At 45.3% G+C, this 25,616-nt stretch overlaps 1 protein-coding gene across 1 annotated transcript in view; it reads right to left on the bottom strand.

The window, feature by feature from the left end:
* The window catches only part of PLXNA4 (plexin A4), a 749,270-nt gene that overhangs the window by 163,634 nt on the left and 560,020 nt on the right, over nt 1–25,616 (bottom strand). The gene's annotated exons all lie outside the window — the stretch shown is intronic.

Genomic DNA, 25,616 nt, shown 5'->3' with positions numbered 1-25,616 from the left:
CAACTGGTTCTTTTGGATCCTTTCTTTTGCTAGATCAGCTTTTCTTAAATGAGTTTTGCAGAATGGTTCACTACCATGCACAAAAGCATGCTATACATTAATAGGCACACATAGTTTGACCTTTCTCAGCAGCAGGTCATCTTTTGGTTTGTTCCCTGGAATGAACAGAAATCATATCACGGGATGCAATGAACCCAGAGATAAAGCTGCTTTAAGGTACAAGTAGATGAGACATCGGAGACCCAAACTCTCCAAAGTAATGTTTTAAGCTGAAAAAGCAGCCTGATTTGGATCAAGGTTTAGGTGTGTGATTGGGGAGGGGGGGGGGTTCACGCTTTCCACCATTTTGTTTTACCAGTCTATTGGATACATTTATTTATCCCATTGTTCCTCTGTGGCATTGTTTACGGAAATGTCTTTAGATCCAGAGGAGTTAGCTGTGTTAGTCTGTAGTTGCAAAACAGTAAAAAGTCCAGTAGCACCTTTAAGACTAACCAACTTTTTTGAGGCATAAGCTTTTAAGAACCACAGCTCTCTTTGTCAGATGCATTGTCAGCTTTCGAGAACCACAGCTCTCTTTGTCAGATGCATCATCGGCTTTTGAGAACCACAGCTCTCTTCGTCAGAGGCATGCCTTGGCAATGCATGGAAATGTCCTGGTTACTGATTGTACTAGTCTCACACTATGTAATCCACCTTGAGTCTCAGGGCCAAGCTACAAGTGACGAATGACACTTGAACAGCAAGTGGATTGAGTGGAGCGCAAGTGAACAGGGAGAAATACACTTGCCGTTCAAGTGTCATTCGTTACTTGTAGCTTCACCCTCAGTGAGAAAGGAGGACTATAAATAAATAATAAATAAATAAATAAAATAAGGAGCTCAAAGCAGCATACATCAGTCTCCTTTTCCCATTTAATCATCCCAGCACTCCGGTGTGGTAGGTTAGCCTGAGAGGATATGGTTGGCCCAATGTCATTCAGCAGGTTTCCATAGCAGGGTGGAGATTCGAACTTGGATCTTCTACATCTTAGTCCGACACTCTACCCATTACACCATATTGGCCGGCAAATGCTTTCTCCTTTGAGCTCCTATTAACCCTGGTAGAAAAAAAAGGTAGTTATCTATATCATATCTGCCTTTTCATCCCCTTGCCAGAACTAATAACAGTATAGGGTAGGGAGTTCCTATTGGTAAAACATCACAAGGAAAAACTTTTAATCCAAATAAAATTCCTGGTGGGGGTATCAGGGGTGGCACCAGGGTTTTCGGCGCTAGCAGCCGGACAGCCAGCCGGGCACCCCCGCATGCACACACAGGCCTGCGTGATGACGTCACATGTGACGTCATCACGGGCGCGCGTGCACCGCTGGCCCGATTGCTGCGGTGGGTGGCTGGGATGGTGTGTGGGTGGCCTCTGAGCTCTCCCGTTCGGTTGCCTGCACCGCCGCAGACGCCTGCCCACAGCTGCTGCGCCCGGCCAGGGGTGTGTGTGCTGGCGGTGGTGGTGGCGCAGGGTGGGAGGGATAGGAGGCTGCAGCTCTGTGGCATGTGCTCCCGCCCCCTGCGCCTCCTCCAGTGCTCCCTCCAGCACCCCGTGCCTGAGGCCACCGCCTACCTGGCCTCAATGGGCGCGCTGGCCCTGGGGGGTATATATTAACCATCAAAATATTTTTCAAGATCCAATAGCACCTCATGCGCTTGCCTGCTCCCCAGTTCCCACAGGAAGGGAACAAGATATCTTCTCTCCTCTACATTTATTTATCTAGAAAAAAATTATGGCACTTCTCCGGGAACCTAGTACCCAAGGTGGCTTACGAAATGAAAAAAAAAAATCAAAACATTATAATTTTATTGCATTTTCTTCATGTTTTTCTTGTGTGCTTCAATTCTAATGGCCTTTGGCCTCATAGAGTCAATGGTTCTTTTGATAACCGGTTTGGAAATCTGTTCTGGGTGAAGCCAGAGGGCAGTGGCTGAGTTTCTTTTGGCAGCTATCTGTTGTAAAAAAATTGTTTTCTCATGATTTGCTCATTTGGAGGCCTGCTGGCGTTTGACGAAAAGTGTCCTGGGCCCTGCAGGGGGAAGACAGAGGCAGAGAGATTTCCAATAACTGGTTACCATGGACGTCGAGAGCATTTGCTGTATAACAGCGCTCAGAGCTGCTCAGTTTGCTATCACCAGTCATGTTTTGGGAGAACATTTTGATGACATTTCGATATGTAGTCAGTGCATGTAGAACACCAGACAGCTGCTGCTTCACACAACGTTGTCTTCTGCAATACATAGTGGGGCACCTTTCCTCCCTACCAGAGCTCAGCCTGACCTAGAAGCAGAGGGGAAGGGGTTGCTTTTTAGGGTTGCCAGCCTCCAGGTGGTGGCTGGAGATCTCCCGGAATTAACTGAACTCCAGGCCTTGAAGATCAGTTCCCCTGGAGAAAATCGCTGCTTTGGAGGGTGAACTGTATGGAATTATACCACGCTGAGGTCCTTTCCCTCCTCAAACCCTACTTTCTCCAGGCTTCACTCCCCAAATCTCCAGGAATTTCCCCAACTTGGAGCTGGCAACCCTATTGCTTTTAGAAGTTTCCAACTTCCAGGTGGAGTCTGGAGATCTCCTGGAATCTCCAGACTCAAGAGATCATCTCCCCCTGGAGAAAATGGCTTCTTTGGAGGGTGAACTCTATGACATCATACCGCACTGAGGTCCCTCCCCTCCCCAAAGCCTACCTTCCCCAGGTCCAACCCAAATTTCCAGGAATTTTCCCAACGCATAGTTGGCTACTCTAGTCCTCAATAATTGTACACCCCTACATGTTTTGCATACAGCTTCATCTTCCTTTTAGTGTCTTTCCCATATATGCACTTTAACAGAGTGCCTCGACCAGAGCAAGGGTGTTCTCGGTCCTGGCACCAGCCTGGTGGAACTCTCGGGCTGCTGAAATCCGGGCCCAACAAGATCTATTATCTTTTCGCTGGGCTTGTAAGACAGAGGTGTTCTGCCAGGCATATGGTTGAGTCTGGGTTATGGACAAGCCTTCCTACCGGTCTCCTGTTGGGGGGCAGTGCAATCCTCAATCCTCAACCACTGGCTGGACCACTTCCGCTTCTCAATTTCCCACCCCACAGAATATCTGGTTGGGGTATAAATATGAGCCGCCGTCTAGAGCTGGTTTATTTTCTGAATTGTCTATTTATGTTTTTTTTTAAAGTGCATTTTATTGTAAATTTTAATATCATGTTATCTGCTCTGAGCCCGTTCATGGGGAGAGTGGATTATAAATTTAATCAATCAATCAGAGCGAATTGCTAAAGTGAGGTACTAAAGTGCATATACGGAAAGGTCACTAAAAGGAAGATTCCCTCTGATGAAGCTGTGTGCGAAACACGTAAGGGTGGAAAATTATTAAAGATTCTTCCCTTTGCACCAATTGGCCTTTTTTTTTAGCCTTGATGTGCACCCCCTTCTTCTTCTTCATTGATTACCGACTCTAGTCCTTACCTATATACATTCACTGCTTTAGAGGAGTTAGCCATGTTAGTCTCCAGTAGCAAAAAGTACAGCAGCATCTTTATGGCTAACCAACTTTATTGTAGCATAAGTTTTCAAGAGCCACAGCTCTCTTCATCAGATATATCATCAGCTTTCAAAAACCACAGCTCTCTTCGTCGATGTTGCGGCTCTCAAAAGCTTATGCTACAATAAAGTTGGTTAGTCTTAAAGGTGCTACTGCACTCTTTACTATTTTGCCTTAGGACAAAACCCTATCACAGAAAGATGTTTATGTGCAGAAACTTTCAGTACTTTCTGGAGTTGCATGACAGAGACAAGCATGTGGGAACAGCAGAAAGAAGGAGAGACCAGACACCAATATGCCCCAAAGGGTATTAAGGGTAATAAATCCACCCGATGGCATCCAGAGAATGTGTGGCTGATCTCCCAGCTCTTCCATTCCTCCTCTGGCAATGATCCTGGCCCAGAAAAATAGCCTCAAAGGTAGCAGCTGGGGGAAAAATATGTTGCGAGCGCCAGTGATGAGTAATTAACCCAGGACTGAAGTAACAATGTGAGGAGGAGCGGAAGGGGACCGGCCTTTAACTGAGTCCATATGTCTCCCGACTTGATTTAACATCAGTTCCCCTTGACTGCCTTCCCCACTCCTGTACAAACCTACATTGAGCTTAAGGCTATGAATCCTTCATGGACTCTATGGGGATTTTATTACCACCAGTTCCCTTAATTAAAAGACTAACATCTGTCTGGCAGGCAACAAACAGATACCAGCAGGCCGGTACAATTCCATATATCGAGTCACAGGGGCGCATGCACATAGCCGCGCATGAAAACACAGATGGAATGTTTTCAGTGTCCACAGCAATATTTATAGGCTCCGGGGAGACCCCAAAGTGTGCCCCTTTCCTTTGTGCCCACCAAGAATCGCCCCCTGGAATGTTCACACTCATTGTCGTTTCAAACCTGAGCAATCTTATTGTCCTGTCTTCCTTGAGCATTTTTATACACTGCCCTCTTGCAAGTGCTCCCAGAACAACTTTTAGCTGATAATAGCAAACAAGCCAGCTTCGTGTCTAATATATGTATTCCCCGGAAAAAATAAATCTTAAAAAAAAGAAGCCAAACAGAAGCCAATTTTAAACTTTTTCCGTTTGGCAAGATCTTTTAATCCGTCTCGAACAAGTACGATTCCTAAAATAAAAACATAGGGCCCCAAAACAGGCACAGAATGCTTTTCAAGGAAAACTTACAGAATTCTGCTTTATTGTGTTTTCAATAAGGCTGAAGAAGAGGAGACACTGGAGATCTAGGACCATCTCTCCTGTCTCTGACCAATGTAATTAATAGCATCTATGGGGTGGGGGCAATTTAGGTCAGGACTATGGTTGTTGTGGGTTTTCCGGGCTGTATTGCCGTGGTCTTGGCATTGTAGTTCCTGACGTTTCGCCAGCAGCTGTGGCTGGCATCTTCAGAGGTGTAGCACCAAAAGACAGAGATCTCTCATGTCTGATCTCAGTGTCAGATCTCATGTCTGACACTGAGAGATCTCTGTCTTTTGGTGCTACACCTCTAAAGATGCCAGCCACAGCTGCTGGCGAAACGTCAGGAACTACAATGCCAAGACCACGGCAATACAGCCCGGAAAACCCACAACAACCATCGTTCTCCGGCCATGAAAGCCTTCGACAATACATAGGTCAGGACTGTTTGTTTGTTTGTTTTGTTCGATTTATATCTCACGCTCCCCACACAAGGGCTTAGGGTGGGTCACAACTAGACATGGGCACGAACAGAAAAAAACCCGAACATGATGTTCGTTGTTTGTTGCCGTCCACGAACAGGGACTCACAAACAACCATGAACATGGCCCTGTTCACGAACATGTTCATTGTTCATCGGGGCCAGCAGGCTCTCCTCCAGCCATCAAGATCCCTACCACACCACTCCCAGAAACCCTACCTGAGCAGGCAGCAGGAAATGTACCAATAATAAATAATAGCTTGGCCCCAGAGCCTGGCAGCAGCCCTGGAACTTGAAGGGGTAGATCTCTACCACACCACTCCCAGAAACCCTACCTGAGCAGGCAGCAGGAAATGTACCAATAATAAATAATAGCTTGGCCCCAGAGCCTGGCAGCAGCCCTGGAACTTGAAGGGGTAGATCCCTATCCCACCACACACAAAGAACATTCAAGCTCCAATGCACTCACCCTGTCTCTCTCTCAAAATGCCAACAGCAACTGTCTCTCCCTCACTTTCTGCAAAACCAGAGCTGGAAGCCCCCCTCCCCGATGCTCTTTGCCTCCCTGTAACAAATTTGGAGCTTCACACTTGAAAGGAAGACCTGCCTATCAAGCTAAATTGGGCTTAGATTGGGGTTTCCAGGGCAACAGCAGGAGTTCAGACAGAGTTCAGGCAGTCCCTGCCTCCGGTTGCCAAGGGAACTGATTGCAGGTGCCAGACTGTCTGGCTTGACTAACAGCAAGGAACAGCCACGAATGAGGCAACGACCACCTGTTCATTTAGGATGGGGCCTCAGGTACAGCTTGTTCGTGAACAGCTGATTGGGCTGTTCGTGACTTTTTTTAGTTCGTATTGCTGTTTGTGCCCATCTCTAGTCACAACATCATAAAACATAAAAACCACAATTTAAATGCAATAAATAGTTATAATAATAATGATGATGATGATGATGATGATGATGATGATGATGATGATATGGTATTAAGGTAGCTGAGCTAACCTTCCTCCTTGCCTCATTTCCCCTGATTTGCCCCCTTCTCACCAGCTTTTCCACAGTGATGTTCCCACTGGAATCTTTTGCATTGTTTGGCCACACTTCATAAAAGCTTATTTTCCCTTCCTCCTTTTGCTCAGGGTGGTTGAGATCTATATGGGCCCGGGCCCAAGGAAGGTTCTTCCACAATAAATCTGCTAGCCTTCCAGGTACCAAAGGACTCTTTACTGCCATGGCTAAGTTATATCAGCAGCTGATCCAATGGATAGGCCAGTTGGGAGCTTTAAAAGAAAGGAACCGCAGAATCTCCTCTGGGAATAGGAGCAATTTCAATAAAGAGAGTAGCTTCAGATGGTATCTCAGAAATGCCCTTGATCTTTTATTGTTCTTTGCATAGGGCTGCTGGGGGTAACTTCTCCCGTTTTTACGGGACTCTGTAAAAGTCGTCCTGACACCTTATCGAACATTACAGGCATGAGAAAGCCAGAGTGAAGGCAAGATGTGCTCCCAAGTGAATTCAGCTGTGCAACACTCCGGAGGCCGGCAAGTCGTGCGGAAACGGCCATGGTGTCAGCAGGGACCATAGTGCCCACGGGAACCGTGCTGGGGTCCCTGTGCTAGATTGCAGAAATGTGGCCGAGGGCTGGACTGCTCAATAGGCGTGGGATCCTTGGTGCCCATTACCGGAGCCAGAAGCGGTTGCAGTGGCAGGGGCATCCGCCATCACTTCACACCTTCACATTCCCTCAAAACCCATTTACCGTTCCACAATAATGCATGCAGCGGCTGCCACCACACTTCCTGCTTGTGATACTGAACTTGATGGATTGTCACAATGATGCTGTTTAAATGCAAGACGAGGGAGGTTTGCTATGCAACATCATCGCCTAAAACTTGCCTTTTAGAGTTTCTTTTATAGACTAATGATAGCATCTGCATCTTGTCAAGGCTCTGGGGCTGGGCAATAACGTCAGTCTAGGTGTTTCTTGCTTTATGGTAGGGCAAGCCCAGAATGTAAATTGCCAAGATCCGGCGCTGGAATAACCTTGAATGTCTCGAGAAGGGCTTGGATCCTGTGTTAAATCTCTGCTGATGGAAGGCATTTCTTATAGAGGAACATGACTTCCTTGCCTCCCCCTTCCACTACGACCCAAAGTGACCTCCAAACTGTTGTTCCTGGAGGATGGGGGAACCCCAGGAATAGCATGGACGACGCAGCCAGAACGAGGAGGAATTGGCAAAAAAATGTGCCGCCCTCCTTTCATTTGTGCACATTTTCCATGGTAGTCTCCTGAAGGTATCTAAGTTGCGAGAAGGGTGGGGGAGCACATAGGGTTGCCAGCCTCCAGGTGGTGGCTGGAGATCTCCCAGAATTACAACTGATCTCCAGCTGACAAAGCTTAGTTCCCCTTGAGAAAATGGCTGCCTTGGAGAGCGGGTTGTATGTCATTATACCCTGTCGAGGCCCCTCCCCTCCCCAAACCCCACCCTCTCCAGGCAGCTCTATGTCATGGTCTTAACGAAAGAGAGGAGGATGGTCTTAACGAAAGAGAGGAGTTAGCCGTGTTAGTCTGCAGTAGCAAAATAGCAAAGAGTTCAGTAGCACCTTTAAAATGAACCAACTTTATTGTAGCATAAGCTTTCGAGAACCACAGCTCTCTTCATCAGATGAGATGCATCTGACGAAGAGACCTGTGGCTCTTGAAAGCTTATGCTACAATAAAGTTGGTTCGTTTTAAAGGTGCTACTGGACTCTTCGCTATTAAAGAATAGCAAACTGCCCTTGATCCCAGCAGTGTCCAAAATTTAACTCTGCAAGCACGTTCCTTGCTTACGTTGTGTTTGCAGTTCAACTGTGTCTTCAGATTAGAGTCCCGCGCTCTTAACCACTACACCAAACTGGTTAAGTGGTTGGGCTGCGAATCAACATTTTGCTGGTTCAAATCCCGCAATTGCCAGGAGCGCTGCAGGTGGCCTTGCAGGAGCGCTGCAGGTGGCCTTGCAGGAGCGCTGCAGGTGGCCTAAGGTGGTACTCTTAGTCCCACCTCTCCAGCTGTATTGTGGGGAAAGTAATAATGCCAACCTTGTTCACTGCCCTGAGCAGGGCATTAATCTGTCCAGAAGAGCGGTATACAAGCACAGTTGTTGTTGCTGTTGTATGTCTCAGCAATGGATCATATTGACCTACACTATGTAATCTGCCTGGAGTCTCCGTGAAAAAGATGGACTAAAAATAATGTAGATAGTCATACTCAGGAACTAGAGCTACGTGTTTGAGCAGCAAGAACTGGAGCCCGAAGTAGGACAGGAAGAAAGTACTGTCAGGAAAAGTCAGTCTCCCAATATTTATACCCAGCCTGGCCCACCCTGAGGCTGCTTACTGCTTACCAGTTGTAGAGCACAGTGCTGCCTGCCCTTATCCTCTTCGATTCTTGAAGAGAGCTCTGAGACCAGGCCACAAGCAATCCCAGATGGATGGATTTAGACCACGGTGCTATCAGTTCAAGTCCCTGACAAGCAATCCTCATCAAAACATATCCTAGGGTCTGCCCTCGATCCCAGCAGCTTCCAAAATTTAACTCAGCAAGCACGTTCCTTCCTTGCGTTGTGTTTGCAGTTCAACTGTCTCTCAAAATCCATTCCGTGCCGGGAAGTCCCTCCTGGATTTTAGTGCAGGTAGGCAAGGAGGGGTGGGGTGGGGATCTCTTGAGACAGAATTCTCAGCGAGTTATTTAGTAACACTCCCCTACCTGGTAGGATTAATTAGCCCATATCGGGCTCTGAAGACAAGAAGGTGGTAGGTAATAAGTATTATTATCACGCCAGGGGATTGATTGCTGCTGCTGGAGGCACATTTCGCCGTGGGATACTTGCGGTGAAGGAGAATCCAAAGGGCTTCTATTGCAAGGGGTGGGAAATGTTTCCGCTGGGGCAGAAATACAGGCCAGAGCAGCTGGGGTTCAACGTTAAGAAGGGGGGTGCTTTGCTTTCAACCATTATCATGACCAAATCAACTTTGCCCACTGAGGAGAGGAAAAAATGGTACTTGGAAAAAGGCCCCATGACAGTTTTATAACAACAACAACAATAAACAACAACATTGGATTTATATGCCACCCTTCAGGACAACTTAATGCCTACTCAGAGTGGTTTACAAAATATGTTATTATTATCTCCACTACAATCACCCGATGAGGTGGGTGGGGCTGAGAGAGCTGTGACTGAGCCAAGGTCACCCAGCCGGCTTCAAGCATTGCTGTGGAGAATCAAACCCGGCTCTCTAGATTAGAGTCCTGCCACTCTTAACCACTACGCCACACATGCAAATATATGATAACGTGGCAGTCCTTTCATTAAATGGCTAACAACCAGGGCTTTTTTTCAGCTGGAATGCAGTGGAACGGAGTTCCGGCACCACTTGAAAATGGTCACATGGCTGGTGGCCCCGCCCCCTGATCTCCAGACAGAGGGGAGTTTAGATTGCCGTCCACACCACTGGAGCAGAGGGCAATTTAAACTCCCCTCTGTCTGGAGATCAGGGGGCGGGGCCACCAGCCATGTGACCATTTTCGCCGAGGGCAATTTAAACTTTAAAAAACTCCCCCCTTGTTCCAGCTGACCTAAAGTGACGTCATTGTGCGGTCCTGAGTTCCACCACCTCTTTTCCCAGAAAAAAAGCCCTGCTAACAACTGAAATATCATTGAATGCACTCTTATTGTGTAGGATTGGAGTCCAGTGGCACTTCAGAGACCAACAAGATTTTCAAGGTGTAAGCCTTTGACAGTCAGAGCTCCCTTCTTCAGGCACCAAAGGAGCGCTGCATCTTAAAAGCTTACACCCTGCAAATCTTGCTGGTCTCTAAGGTGCCACCGGACCCAAATCCTGCTGTTCTACAGCAGACTAATATTAAACCTTCTTCTTGTGGTCTTCAGTCATGAGACTGACCCTCAGATGGTAACCTTCTATAAAACAACTACTCAAAAAACACCCGGTACTGGGTTTCTAAACCATACAATAAATCGATTTATATATATATATATATATTTTAAATTAAATTGGGACGCTACAAACAAGCCGACGGGGTGAGATGGGAACAGATTAGAGGAGTGTGAGTTTACAGATTAATTGTTTGCCCTTGAAAAAGCACAGCTGTGCAAAACAGATGTGGCCAATAATCTGTAAGGCGTGGACATCTGTTTGAAGAAGGATAACAACACGCCTAGAACGGTTATGTGAAGATCTCTCCTGCACCTTGCGCTTTATTTTGGCATCATCTACCTCATCTTTTTCAAGGAAGTGTGGACCTATGAGACTGTTGCCCTGGAGAAACACCCAGAGGCTTTCCATCAGCTATTTCGGCTTATATATCTGTATTTGTATGTACTGAATTTACCATTGATTGTTATTGATTAGGATGTACGATTGTTGTCTTGATGCACTTGTAGCACTGTAGTGCCATTAAAATAATTTAAAATATATAAAAATCGATTTATTGTATGGTTTAGAAACTCAGTACCCGGGCCGGGAGTATTTTGAGGAGTAGTACTTAGGGCCAAGCTACAAGTGACAAATGACACTTGAACAGCAAGTGTATTTCTCCCTGTTCACTTGCCCTCCACTCAATCCACTTGCCGTTCAAGTGTCATTCGTCACTTGTAGCTTGGCCCTGAGAGTTACTCCATGGTTTCACCCTTGAGTAGAGTCATATTCTATAAAACAATGACTTTTTGCTGCATTTTGGAAGGACCTGCTGGTATTGTGCCTAGCTAGAGAGCGGTGGTACTTAAAGAAACAGCTTGTGTTGAGGTCCCTCAGTGACGGAGAGGATTGTGTGTTAATACAGGCAAGTTCAGAGACACCCCTCTCCCCAAAAGCTCTCCCTAGTTGACGCATTTTGCACAACCTGTTCCAGCCATCTGAAAAATGATATCCTAACTCTGGCTCCTCCACTTCCTGTCATGTGACTCTGATGTAACATGCTTGCACCTCAATGGGTCAGGAAAGGTTGCAAGCAACCGCCATGACCCACAAGACTTTTGTTCATAGGAGAAGCTCCAGCTCTCATCTCTTCCCTCTAAAGCCTCAGTGTGATAACCCAGGGATGAATTATGTCCAATCTCATAGTTACCTTTGTAACACTATCATGGAGGGGAGGAACATTAGCAAGGGGGAATAAGCAAGCGGAAGGGAATCGTTAGGTATTCCCTTCCCTTCAGAGTCTTTCCCATAATCCTTCCTCAAACAACTTTCCCTGATTTTTCCCCATCCCCAACTTTGAAAGAAATCATGTTAGAGAGAGGTGTTACAGGGGAGAATTGGCAGGTGGGAAAGGATTAAGCACCCCTGTTCCTATTCTCCAGTTCCTCCAAATGTTCCACTCCCTGTCACCTCTTTACTTTTGGGGAAAATATGTTAATTTCCTAACATAAAAACTTGGCTTGCCAGCCTCCCATAGAAAACCACAAAGTTTCTGGTGATTCCTAGAGCTACTCTTTGTCTCTTCCCGATTTTCCCTTGTAGTGAAGTAATGGTGCAAACGATATCACGTTCCCTCCATGTCCCCGCCCCAATCCTCCCACCGGTTGTCTGGCAACCCTATAATAATGCCACCCCAAGTTGAAAAGATAGAAAAGCAGTCTTCCATCATGCTGACTTCTTGTTGCTTAAAACTTATTCAAATGATCAGGGATAGAAATAGACATGAGCATGAACGAAAAAAAAATTAACGAACCGGTGGTTTGTGGTTCAGTACCGCCGACGAACCTGAACTAGTGAACCACAATGAACTTTTCCAGCTGATGAACTGGTTCGAGGTTCGTGGGCATCAGAATGGCCCCTGTTGGACTTAGAGAGCCCATATTCATGGGGAATGTTTAGCAGGCTCTCCTCCAGCCAGCACCCAAGTTTGGTCAAGATTGCAAGAGGGATCTTGGAGTTATACCCTCTCCAATCTGAGCCCCCCTGGAAAGTCCCACTCGATACAATTAGAGCCACCAGGTGACGTTGGCCCAGTGTACAAGGGGTTGGCCGTCAGAACTGCCTATCAGGGTTTGCAGGGATGAGGTTGGAGTGCCAATGGCTACAGAACAACCCCCTTCCCCCTCCCTCCCTCCGGGTGTCTTCTCCCATGTAACCAATTGTAACCACTTTGCAGCTCCATGGTTAGAAGGAAGACCTGCTGATCAAGGTAAGCTGGGCTTCGATTCGGGTTTCCAGGGCGACAGAAGGAGTGCAGACAGAGTTCAGGCATTCCCCTGGCTCCGTTTCCAAGTGAATTGATTGATGGTGCCTGACTGTCTGGCTTCACAAACCACGGAAGAACACAACGAACCGCGTCTCTAACGAACACTGGTTCGTTGGCCAAGTACACTCATGAACCGCCGGATTGCAAATGGAAGATTGGGTGGTTCATGGGTTTTTTTGGTTCGTAATGCGGTTCGTGCCCATGTCTAGATAGAAAGCTATCAGACTATAGACTAGCACAGAACCAAAAGGACTACAGTTGGGTGGGGCAACACTTTATTCCACTGCAGCCTGGAAAGAGAACAAGAAGGAAGGCACGCAACAAGATTCCCTGTCATATCACATGCCTAGCAAGGGATATATGAAAATATATATAAATCCATATGGCTCCTTTGTGTCTACTCTGGATGGCAGCAGCTCTGCAGAATCTCTATCAGTGTTCCCAGCATCGACTACCTGAGATCCTGTGAGTGGAGACACCAAAGATGAACCCTGGAACTTTCTACCAACCAGGCAGGAACTCCACCCCTGAGCCGTTGCTCTTCTGCCAACTCTCCGAATAGCCAGGAAGGAAATTCATCTTGGACCATACCCGGCTCTCAGGGCACTTAGGAAATTATGGCTCTTTATTTTTCATGTTTATATATTTACCATTTATTAAAACCATTTATATCCTTCCGTCCTAACACAGGAGCCGCAGGGTGGCTTCTAACAGAGATTTAAAACAATATAAAACAATCATCAATAATCCAGCCCGGCCAAAAAAGAAAAGCGTACAGACAAGCCAGTGGCGTACGATCAATCACCCAGCCAGATACAATAACAGATAAAGCCCACAAGTGATTCTCCAAGCATCCTTCCTAAAGAGTATTTTTTAAACTGATGCCAGGACAAAATGAAGCTCTTGGGACAGGTTATTCCAAAGGGGGCCACATCTATGATAGCCACCCACCAGACTTCACACAGCACCTCCAAAGACGAACTCAATGTCCAGAAAACAAAAACATCATTTCTGAGCCCAGAGTGCCTCTTGCATTTAAACTCTAATGGTTTGGCACCGGGGGTACTTAAAGAACCACTGGCTCACAGATGCACATCCAGTATTTCAGGATAATTTTAGAGGCCCTGGCCCACTTTCCCCTGCATTCTGAAAGAAAGTACGTGGTTCTGAAGGACAGGGTCTTCTTTACGGTGGCCCCTTGATAGTGAAATATCTTCCCTTTATCCATTTGTCTCTTGATAGACCTAATTCCCCCCCCCCTGCATTTTCTTAAATTGGATGTAATTGAATCTACTTTTGGTGTCTGCTATTTTTTAAAAAAAAAGATGTTAAGAACCTGCTGATTCTTTCTGTTAATTGCTGCTCTTGAGTCTGTTGGTGTTTTTAAAGAGTCTTGTTGATGTTCGTCTTATTTATTTTTGTTGGGACACATGTTAATTGTTTGTTGTGTTTTCCGGCTTTCTGCTTCAAGACCAGGTAAGACTGAGATCTAGTGGTTAGAGTGTCAGATGGAGGACAGGAGAATGATGTAAGCCACTTTGGCTCCCCACTGGGGGGAAATGGGGGGGGGTATAAGTGAAGTAATTAAGTAAGTAAATAACACCATCACTGTATGTGATACTGTAAAAAAAAAATCATACAATAATAAAGCAAAAAGAGACTCAACTTGGTTTATAGTAAAGTCCAGTAGTGCCTTTAAGACTAATCATAAGCTTTCGAGAACCACAGCTCTCTTCATCAGTTGCATTTGGGAGATGTAGTTCTCAAAAGCTTGTGCTACAATAAAGTTGGTTAGTCTTAAAGGTGCTACTTTTCACTGTTTTGTAACTCAGACTAACATGACTAACTCCTCCGAACCTGATTTATATATACAATTTTTAAAAAATTTAAAATAATAAAATGTCCATTCACACCTTGGACTTCATTAACAGTGCAATTCTACGTAAGCAGTTACTCCAGTCTTAGCCCATTGAAATCAATGGTCTTAGACTGGAGTAACTCTGCTTAGGATTGCGCTGTTTAGGGACCTTGAAATTTTCATCCGAGTTTTCTAGGTTTAAATCAGGGCTTTTTTTTCAGCGGGAACATGGTGGAACGGAGTTCCGGCACCTCTTGAAAATGGACACATGGCTGGTGGCCCCGCCCCCTGATCTCCAGACAGAGGGGAGTTTCGATTGCCCTCCGCGCCGCTGGAGTGGTGCGGAGGGCAATCTAAACTCCCCCCTGTCTGGAGATCAGGGGGCGGGGCCACCAGCCATGTGACCATTTTCTCCAAGGGCAACCCACTGAGTTCCACCACCTCTTTCCCCAGAAAAAAAGCCCTGGTTTAAACGATACCCAAGGTACATACTTGTTCTGTTTTCCATTGCTTTTAATAATATACAAGACTATTTAATGTTATTTCACTGAGTGCATTACTTGGGGCGTGGCTCTTTTTGGTTTACTGCTGTGCATTTTTACTTCTCTCACTGCTTTTATAGATTTGGTAAAGTTCCTTGTTCTAAGCTGCTTTGAGACCATTTGAGGAAAGGTTGACTATGAACACTTTAAATAAATACGTTGGAAGAGTGGCATAAACAAACCAATGCATAAGTCCCTGCTTACAATCTATATGTTGACAGTGGGAAACGGGGTGGAGGGATCATACTCGAATTAAATACTGCTGCTCCAGCAGCCCGCTGTCACTTCTCCTTGCATTACCTTGACTTTATGGTGACACATAAAGATCTCTTGGCCCTCCCGGTTTTAACTTTTAGCCACACACAAAATAAAATAAAAAGATGCATTAAGAGCACCCTCACTTTGGCAAACTATAAATTTCCGAGAAATCTGGAATTCAGGTTCTCACGGGCCACTAACCAGTAATGAAATCCAAGAGCAAACTGATGAGGAATAATGTTGGGGAAAACGCTCGTTTGCAACAGATCGTAAAACTGGCAAGATGCCAGTAATCGGAAACATGGTGTTTAATGCCACAGAAAATGGACTGTATAGTTTTAATGACTGCTGGCTGTTATTGAGCAGGAAGATGAAGGCTGCAAGGATACCTCTCGCGACCAGCATCAAAAGGAAGAAGAGCAATTCACCATTCTATCCTTTTTTAATCGGCCATGTGGTTCATTCTTTGGGGGAATGTACAAGTCAACAGACTTCAGATATAGAGTCTCTCTACGCGAGACATCTTACACAGGGATGCTGAAGCATAGGGAGACACAATGTTAGCCAGGAAGCATAGTTTAAAAAGACAGAGCTGAAGAGATCGCTCCTCAGAGGGTTTGTTAATTTCATCTTCACCTCCAAAGGTTCTGTCAATTTCACCTCTACAAGAGGGTAGTTTAAAAAGACAGAACCAGAGATCACTCTTCAGAGGGTTTGTTAATTTCATTTAGGGAAGGTGAAATTGACAGAGCCTTTGGGGAAATGAAGATGAAATTAACAAACCCTCTGAGGAGCAATCTTCAGTGGCTCTGTCTTTTTAAACTACCTTCCAGTAGAGAAGTGAAATTGACACAGACTTTTCAAACTATGCTTCCTGGCTAACATTGCATCTCCCTACACTTGAGATGTCTTGTGTAGAGAGACTCATAATGATGAGCTCTTCCCAAGTGGTAAAACTTGCATGTCTGAAAGCCTTTCCCTTTTTACGTCCTGGAGAAAAGCAAATGCTGGCACACAGAAACAACGCAACATGGAAGTGAGAAAGAGCTAGGTAACTGGCTAGCAGCAGGTGGGAACCACCCAGGCTGAGTTTGTTTCTTGTCTGCTTGCAGGTGCTTAGTCTGAGAGTGGCCTGAGGAATGAATCCCTGGACAGGAGCCGAAGAAAGGCAAGAGCCAAAGAGCCCTTGGCTCTTGATCCGTGGCAAATAACCAAAAGGGACTGGAAGCAGCCCAGGACGTGTTTGTGTTTTGTTAGTTTAAACTGTATCAGAGAACTGATTTATAACCACTTACCCAAGGCCGCCTACTGAGCTCATGGCAGGAGTGGGTGTCGAACCAGCGGAGTGCCGATTCTTAGTCCAACCACATACCCAAGGCCGCCTACTGAGCTCATGGTAGGAGTGGGAGTCGAACCAGCGGAGTGCTGATTCTTAGCCCAACCACATACCCAAGGCCGCCTACTGAGCTCATGGTAGGAGTGGGAGTCGAACCAGCGGAGTGCTGATTCTTATCCCAACCACATACCCAAGGCCGCCTACTGAGCTCATGGCAGGAGTGGGAGTCGAACCAGCAGAGTGCTGATTCTTATCCCAACCACATACCCAAGGCCGCCTACTGAGCTCATGGTAGGAGTGGGTGTCGAACTAGCGGAGTGCTGATTCTTATCCCAACCACTTACCAAAGGCCACCTACTGAGCTCATGGCAGGAATGGGAGTCGAACCAGCGGAGTGCTGATTCTTATCCCAACCACATACCCAAGGCCGCCTACTGAGCTCATGGTAGGAGTGGGTGTCGAACCAACAGAGTGCTGATTCTTATCCCAACCACATACCCAAGGCCGCCTACTGAGCTCATGGTAGGAGTGGGAGTCGAACTAGCGGAGTGCTGATTCTTAGCCCAACCACATACCCAAGGCCGCCTACTGAGCTCATGGTAGGAGTGGGAGTCGAACCAGCGGAGTGCTGATTCTTAGCCCAACCACATACCCAAGGCCGCCTACTGAGCTCATGGCAGGAGTGGGAGTCGAACCAGCAGAGTGCTGATTCTTATCCCAACCACATACCCAAGGCCGCCTACTGAGCTCATGGTAGGAGTGGGTGTCGAACTAGCGGAGTGCTGATTCTTAGCCCAACCACTTACCAAAGGCCACCTACTGAGCTCATGGCAGGAATGGGAGTCGAACCAGCGGAGTGCTGATTCTTATCCCAACCACATACCCAAGGCCGCCTACTGAGCTCATGGTAGGAGTGGGTGTCGAACCAAAAGAGTGCTGATTCTTATCCCAACCACATACCCAAGGCCGCCTACTGAGCTCATGGTAGGAGTGGGAGTCGAACCAGCGGAGTGCTGATTCTTAGCCCAACCACTTATCAAAGGCCACCTACTGAGCTCATGGCAGGAGTGGGAGTCGAACCAGCGGAGTGCTGATTCTTATCCCAACCACATACCCAAGGCCGCCTACTGAGCTCATGGTAGGAGTGGGTGTCGAACCAGCAGAGTGCTGATTCTTATCCCAACCACATACCCAAGGCCGCCTACTGAGCTCATGGCAGGAATGGGAGTCGAACCAGCGGAGTGCTGATTCTTATCCCAACCACATACCCAAGGCCGCCTACTGAGCTCATGGTAGGAGTGGGAGTCGAACCAGCGGAGTGCTGATTCTTAGCCCAACCACATACCGAAGGCCGCCTACTGAGCTCATGGTAGGAGTGGGAGTTGAACTAGCGGAGTGCTGATTCTTAGCCCAACCACTTACCAAAGGCCACCTACTGAGCTCATGGCAGGAGTGGGAGTCGAACCAGCGGAGTGCTGATTCTTATCCCAACCACATACCCAAGGCCGCCTACTGAGCTCATGGTAGGAGTGGGTGTCGAACCAACAGAGTGCTGATTCTTAGCCCAACCACATACCCAAGGCCGCCTACTGAGCTCATGGTAGGAGTGGGAGTCGAACCAGCGGAGTGCTGATTCTTAGCCCAACCACTTATCAAAGGCCACCTACTGAGCTCATGGCAGGAGTGGGAGTCGAACCAGCGGAGTGCTGATTCTTAGCCCAGCCACTTACCCAAGGCCGCCTACTGAGCTCATGGCAGGAGTGGGAGTCGAACCAGCGGAGTGCTGATTCTTATCCCAACCACTTACCAAAGGCCACCTACTGAGCTCATGGCAGGAGTGGGAGTCGAACCAGCGGAGTGCTGATTCTTATCCCAACCACATACCCAAGGCCGCCTACTGAGCTCATGGTAGGAGTGGGTGTCGAACCAGTGGAGTGCTGATTCTTATCCCAACCACTTACCCAAGGCCGCCTACTGAGCTCATGGTAGGAGTGGGAGTCGAACCAGCGGAGTGCTGATTCTTAGCCCAACCACTTACCAAAGGCCGCCTGCTGAGCTCATGGCAGGAGTGGGAGTCGAACCAGCGGAGTGCTGATTCTTAGCCCAACCACTTATCAAAGGCCACCTACTGAGCTCATGGCAGGAGTGGGAGTTGAACCAGCGGAGTGCTGATTCTTAGCCCAGCCACTTACCCAAGGCCACCTGCTGAGCTCATGGCAGGAGTGGGAGTCGAACCAGCAGAGTGCTGATTTTCATCCTGACCACTTAACCACTATGCTACAGCAGCTCTCCCCAGACCAGCTAGTTGCTCTTGAAGACCAAACAGGGAAGTGAGGTGAAGGCTGCTCAAGTTGCCTCTTTGCACTGAGTTTCAGAGGTTTCCTGCCTCTGATGTGGAGGTTCCCTTCGATCACCTTGGCCCCTCCATGAATCAGTCTAGTCCCCTTCTAAAGCCGTTCAAGCAGAGAACGTCCGAGATATTACAGATGCTCAAACCGCAATATATAGGTCTCTGTGGCTCTTCTGAACAACCACAGGAAATCTTGTGGATTTAGATATGAGAGAGAGCTTGATCCATATCTGCCATTTCAACACTATGCTATTGCTTCCTCCTGCCCCTGCAGCCACAAGTTCGTATCTTCGTGCTGTGGGAGGATATTGGCTTGATTCCGGACTAGCTATTTCTGCAGGCACAAGGATTTCCACCTGTGGAGCATAACTTCCTTGTTTCCTCCCATCTCACTAAAGTCCAGAATGCCCCCTGAGTTCCCACACAAGTCCAGAATGCTTACATAGACAGCAATCATAGTGTAGTGGTTTGAGAGGCACACCAGGATCTAGGACACCCCAGACCAAAATCCCCAATCTGGCATGGAAACTCACTGGGTGACCTTGGGCCAGTCACATGCTCTTGGCCTAGCCTACCTTGTAGGGTTGTTGTGAGGATAAAGTGAAGCATGGGAGAATGTTATCAACCACTTTGGATCCTCATTGAAGAGACAAATGGGGTACAAATGAAGTACGGTAGAAAGCTTTGCCTCACTGAACAGAAAGCGGGTGTGATCAAAACAGTAAAAACATGGAAAAAACGGGTTAAAAACATTTTTTGACAGTGATTTTGCACTATTTCCTCTACTGCTGTCTTAGGTGGGTTACACAGGCCACTGTTTTATGATCTAGTCTTTTTTTTTTTAAAAAAAATCACTTTACTATTTTAATACCCGTTGCAGTCACGTTAACCGATTGTTTTTGTACAATTCATCTCTTTATAGCTTCTGGCTCTCGTTTGATCCAGGCATAGTATTAAATTGTAACTGGGAAGTCGGCTTGAAAGACAATTGAATGGAGCGGGACACACATAAACTGTTAATTAATCAATTAATAAAAGGCTGAAAGGGGGAGGGCAATGGGGAGCGGGTAGAAAAAGGAATGTGAAAATGCCCACCCCCAACTTGGCTACTATTCAGTCTCGTTTGGTAGCGCCAGGGCTCATTTTGAGGGGGAACGCACAGGAACGCAGTTCCGGCAGTTCCCCAAAGAGGTCACATGTCAGGTGGCCCCACGCACCTGACTCTCGGCCATTTTGGGCCCGTTTTGGCCTGGATTGGGGCCAAAATGGCCAGGATCGGGCCTCTGACATGTGGTGGATCACTCTCCCACCCAGCAGCGGCCTGATCCTGACCATTTTGGGCCCCTTTTCGGCCATTTTCAGCCCCTTTTTGCCATTTTGGGGCCAATTCCGGCCCTGAATGGCCAGGATTGGGTCCAAAACAGAAAGGACAGGTGATGTCAGCGGGTGTAGCATATGCAAATCAGTTATGCTAATGACACACTGTCGGTGATGGCAAGGGGCATGGCATATGCCAATGAGTTATGCTAATGAGTCCCTCCAGCTCTTTTTCTATGAAATGACCCCTGGGTAGCACAATTCCTTCCACAGCAATCCACAGGGTTCCATCGAAAAAACACCTCACTCGATGGGTCTGTTGCCTTAAATTGTGTGGGGATTAGAACCAAAACAACCCGCTGAGGCCGACAGCAGATGAAGCTGATCACAGCCACAAATCCAATCTGTGTTGGCTGTGTTGGAACAAGCTCCCTCCCTTGCCACTTCTGTATTTTTTTTTCCCTTTTTGGTTTGAAATTAGTATTCACTGTGAAGAAGGCATGACGCGAGGTGCCCCAGCTTCTTGCCTGTCTGAGGAACGGCTTGGCTTCCGAAAGCTGCGCTCAGGAGGAGAAGTTAGCAAATTAAATTAAAATCTTTCGGCTGAGTCCTTCTGGAAGGAAAATAAGTGACGCCAGTGATACCAAGGGAGGGCAGGCAGATCCAGGGATGTTGAGCTTTTTTCACCAAGGATTTAAACTGAGGCTTGCTTAAAAGGGTGGAAAATTCCACTACAGAAGGCGTCTCCATGTAAGGTTGCCAGATGGGCAACCAGGAGATACTTTTCTGCCTTCGTAGGGTCCACGTTCCTCTTGAGCTCTGGGCTAAGGAGATCTTTGGATATTACTGTTCAGCAGCAAGTATGGGAGCCCCCTGCCTGTCTGTCTTTTCTTTCACCCTTCTTCTAAATGCAGAGGAGTTAGCCGTGTTAGTCTGTAGTAGCAAAATCAAAAGGAGTCCAGTAGCACCTTTAAGACTAACCAACTTTATTGTAGCATAAGCTTTTGAGAATAACAGGTCTCTTCGTCAGATGCACTGTGATTCTCGAAAGCTTATGCTACAATAAAGTTGGTTAGTCTTAAAGGTGCTACTGGACTCTTTTTGATTCTCCTTTTTCTAAAGGAACTCCTGGTGGGTTACATAGTTCCCCTTTCCCCCTTTTTTCCTCACCACAACCCTGTGAGGTGGGTTAGACTGAAAGAGAATGACTGGCCCAAGGTCACTCATTGAGCTACCCGGCTGAGCGGGGATTTGAACCCAGGCCTAACCACTACACACTAGGGCTGCCAGCTCCAAGTCGAGAAATTCCGAGAGATTTGGCTCTGAAGCAGCCATTTTCTCTTTTTTTTTTTGAAAAATTTTTTATTGGGTTAGAACATTTTTATTTTTACATTACAATCAATTTTCCCCTAATTTTTCGTTTCTAACCCCCTCCCTTTCCCCCCCTTTTGTTGACTTCCAACAGCTTTCCCACCCTCTGTCCCTTTTCCCTTACTTCTATTAAATTCCTCTGTCTAAAACAGATATACATTCTCCATTATATTAAGCAGTACATCATTAACTCCTTTAATTATTATACACCCAAACTATACGTCTTTAGATAAACAATTTATCCCATTTTCCAGTTTTGAATAATTCTATATAAACCTATATATCATAAACCATAAAAATTTCCCACATTTAAATCAAACAATTTGATTTGTTCTCTATATATTACTCATTTCAACTTTTTATGGTAATTCTATATAACTCCTCAGATACTCAATCAATTTAACTCTTCTATACATTCAGTTTGGTGCATATAAATCTTGTCAAAGAAAGAAAATATTGTTAGTTAGTCAATCCTCATGTTTAAACCTTATCATTAATTATTCTCTATCAGTTGACCTATACATATCTATATATATCTCAATCAATTAATCTAACTGCTTATAAATTCACATTTCTCTTCCTCCCCCGGTAAAGTCACCCCTCTCTTTTATACTTTTATTATATTTCAGTAGTTCTCAAACTGCCACAGTTTTCCTCCCACCTCCCATTTCTTCTCCAGGTATTGTTTCAGCTTCTCCCAGTCTGTGTTGAACTGCCCTGAGTCCAGATCTCTCAGTTTTCTTGTCATCTTGTCCATTTCAGCCATATACAGCAATTTGTAGATCCAATCTTCAATAGTTGGTACTTCTTGTACTTTCCATTTCTGCGCATACAAAAGTCTAGCTGCTGCAGTCATATAAAAAATCAACGTCCTATGATGGGCTAGAATTCCCTCCATTCCCAAGTTTAGCAGCAGGAGTTCTGGGTTCTTATTTATTTGAAACTGTAAAATTTCACTCATTTCTCTTATTATTTCCCCCCAGAACTGCCTAGCTACCTCACACGACCACCACATATGATAGAGGGAGCCCTCATGTTTCTTACATTTCCAGCATTTATTAGAAGTATTCAAATTCCCTAGCGCAATCTTCTTTGGTGTCATGTACCAACGATAGATCATTTTGAAAATGTTCTCTTTAATATTGATACATGTCGTTGTCTTCATTGTAGTTTTCCACAAGTATTCCCATGCCTCCATTGTTATTTCTTTATTGAAATTTATAGCCCATTTCACCATCTGTGTTTTAACTATCTCATCCTCAGTATACCATTTCAGCAATACTTGGTATACCTTGGATATTCTTTTCTTGTCTTCTTTAAGAAGGGTCTGCTCTAGTTCCGAGTTCTCTGTTCGTATGCCCCCTTTTGCAAAGTCTGAGTTGTATAAGTCTCTAATCTGTCTATACTGAAACCAATCATAGTTAGGTGATAGTTCCTCTTGCGTCTTTATTCTAAGTTTAGATACTTCAATCTTAGTTATTTCTTTGTACGTTAAACATTGTTGTTCATTATCCACAGCTCTCGGATCTATCACCTCATATGGAACCACCCACAAGGGGGTTCCTTCTTGTAGGTAAGTTCTATACTTCTTCCAGATTGTAAATAGACTTCTCCTTACAAAATGATGCAGGAACATCGAGTTGACCTTTACTTTGTCATGCCATAGGTATGCGTGCCATCCAAAAATTTTTTTATATCCCTCTAGGGCTAATAGTTTCTTATTCTTTAATGTCATCCACTCTTTTAGCCAAACTAGGCAGATTGCATCATGGTAAAGTCTCAGATTGGGCAGTTGCATTCCGCCTCTCTCCTTTGCATCTTGTAAAACTTTTACTTTCACTCGAGGCTTCTTGCCTGCCCAAACAAAATCTGATATTTTCCTCTGCCATTTTTCAAATTGTTTAGAGTCTCTGATGATTGGTATTGTCTGTAACAAAAACATTACTCTTGGTAACACATTCATCTTAACTGCTGCAATCCTGCCCAACCATGACAGGTTCAATCTATTCCATTTGATCAAGTCTCTCTCTATCTGAGTCCATAATTTTTCATAATTATTCTTGAACAAATCTATATTTTTTGCAGTCAGCTCAACTCCCAAGTATTTCACCTTACTAGTTACTTCACAATCCGTTGTTTCCATTAACAATTGTTGTTTCTGCTTAGTCATGTTTTTGCATAATATCTTTGACTTCTTTTTATTAATGAAGAAACCTGCCAAATCTCCAAACTCCTTGATCTTGTCTATCACTTTTGGCATGTTCTCCAATGGGTCTTCTACAATTAACATTATGTCGTCTGCAAATGCTCTGACCTTATATGAATAGTCCTTTATTTTTATTCCTCGTATTTCCTCATCTTGTCGAATTTGTATCATCAGAATCTCCAATACTAAAATGAACAACAATGGAGATAACGGGCAACCTTGTCTTGTTCCTTTACTAATCGTCAATTTCTTGGTCAATTCATCATTCACTACAATTGCTGCAGTCTGGTCTCTATAGATTTCCTTGATTGCTCTGACGAATCTTTCTCCCAGTTGTAGCTTTTCCATAGTGGCAAACATAAAGTCCCAGTTTAAATTGTCAAACGCTTTTTCAGCGTCTACAAAGAAGAAACCAACCTCTTTGTCACAACGCTTGTCGTAGTATTCAATAGCATTGATCACTATCCTTAAGTTGTCTCTTATTTGTCTGTCTGGCAAAAAGCCTGCTTGTTCCTCCTCTATGACTTCCGAGAGCCACCCCTTCAATCTCTCCGCCAATATCTTCGCAAAAATTTTATAGTCATTATTGAGTAGTGATATAGGCCTATAATTTTTCACGCTAGTCAGATCTTGGCCCTCTTTTGGGATCAATGATATATTCGCTTCGCTCCAAGTGTCTGGAATTCTTTGATCCCTAAAAACTCCGTTCATCACCTCTTTTAGGAATGGTGCCAGTTCATTGGCCATTGTCTTATAAAATTTAGCCGTAAGTCCATCTGGCCCTGGCGCCTTTCCTAGATTTGCGGATTGTATTGCCATATTTATTTCCTCATCAGTTACTTCACTGTTCAGCTTATTTCTCCAAGCTTCCGAGATCTCTGGAAGTTTGGTTTTCTCCAAATATGATGCTATTGATTCTTTGTTTACTTCTTTTTTATTATACAGCTTAGCGTAAAATTTATAAAAGGCTCTGCTAATGGTAGTCTGCTCCAAATACGTTTTGTTTTCTTCACAAATTTTATTTATTATTTTCTTTTCCCTTTTCTTCTTTAATTGCCATGCCAAATATTTCCCAGGTTTATTAGCACCCTCAAAAGCTTTTTGATTCAGTCTTTTAAGGTTCCACTCCAATTCTTTATTACTCATTGCTGTTAACTGTTCTTGAAGAATTTTGATTTCCTGATGTATTTTCTTTTTCCCTGGTCTCTTTTTTAACTGTACTTCTTTGGCCTTTATTTTCTCCTCAATCTCTTGTCTTTTCTCCTCTTTCTTTTTCCTTGCTCTACCATTTAAGTCCATTAGTATGCCCCTTACAACCGCCTTATACGCGTCCCAAACTTTACTGGTTGGTACTTCTTTATTCACGTTGTATTGTATAAAAAACTTAGTCTCTCTTCTCAGTGTTTCCATATTCTCACTTTCCTGTAACAAGTCCTCATTTATTCTCCAGGCTTTCCTTTTTCTCCTTTTTCCAAATTTCCACATAATTGGGTTGTGATCTGAGCCTACCATCGGCATTATTTCTACCTCCTTAGTCCATAGCGCTAAGTCCTTTGAGGCCCAGATCATATCAATTCTTGATAATGTAAGATGCCTTGCAGAATAAAAAGTAAACTGTTTGGTTTTAGGATATTCTCTCCTCCATACGTCTTCGAGAGTCTCTTGTTGAATCAACTCAAAAAAAAGCTTTGGCAATAGTCCTCTTTTCTTTTGTGCTTTTGTAGTCTTTTTGTCTAATTCCAAATCTGTCACTCCATTGAAATCTCCAGCAAGAATTATCTGGTCATATACAAGATCGTCTAGGTGCTTCCTTAAGTCCTCAAAGAAGCTTTCCTTTGCACCGTTAGGTGCATAAAGTCCGACTACCAACACTCTCTTTAAGTT

Source organism: Eublepharis macularius, chromosome 9, assembly GCF_028583425.1.
Source record: "Eublepharis macularius isolate TG4126 chromosome 9, MPM_Emac_v1.0, whole genome shotgun sequence".
NCBI classification, from domain to species: Eukaryota; Metazoa; Chordata; class Lepidosauria; order Squamata; family Eublepharidae; genus Eublepharis; species Eublepharis macularius.
Note: the sequence above shows the minus strand (reverse complement) of the source record. Positions and strands in the feature narration are given on the sequence as shown.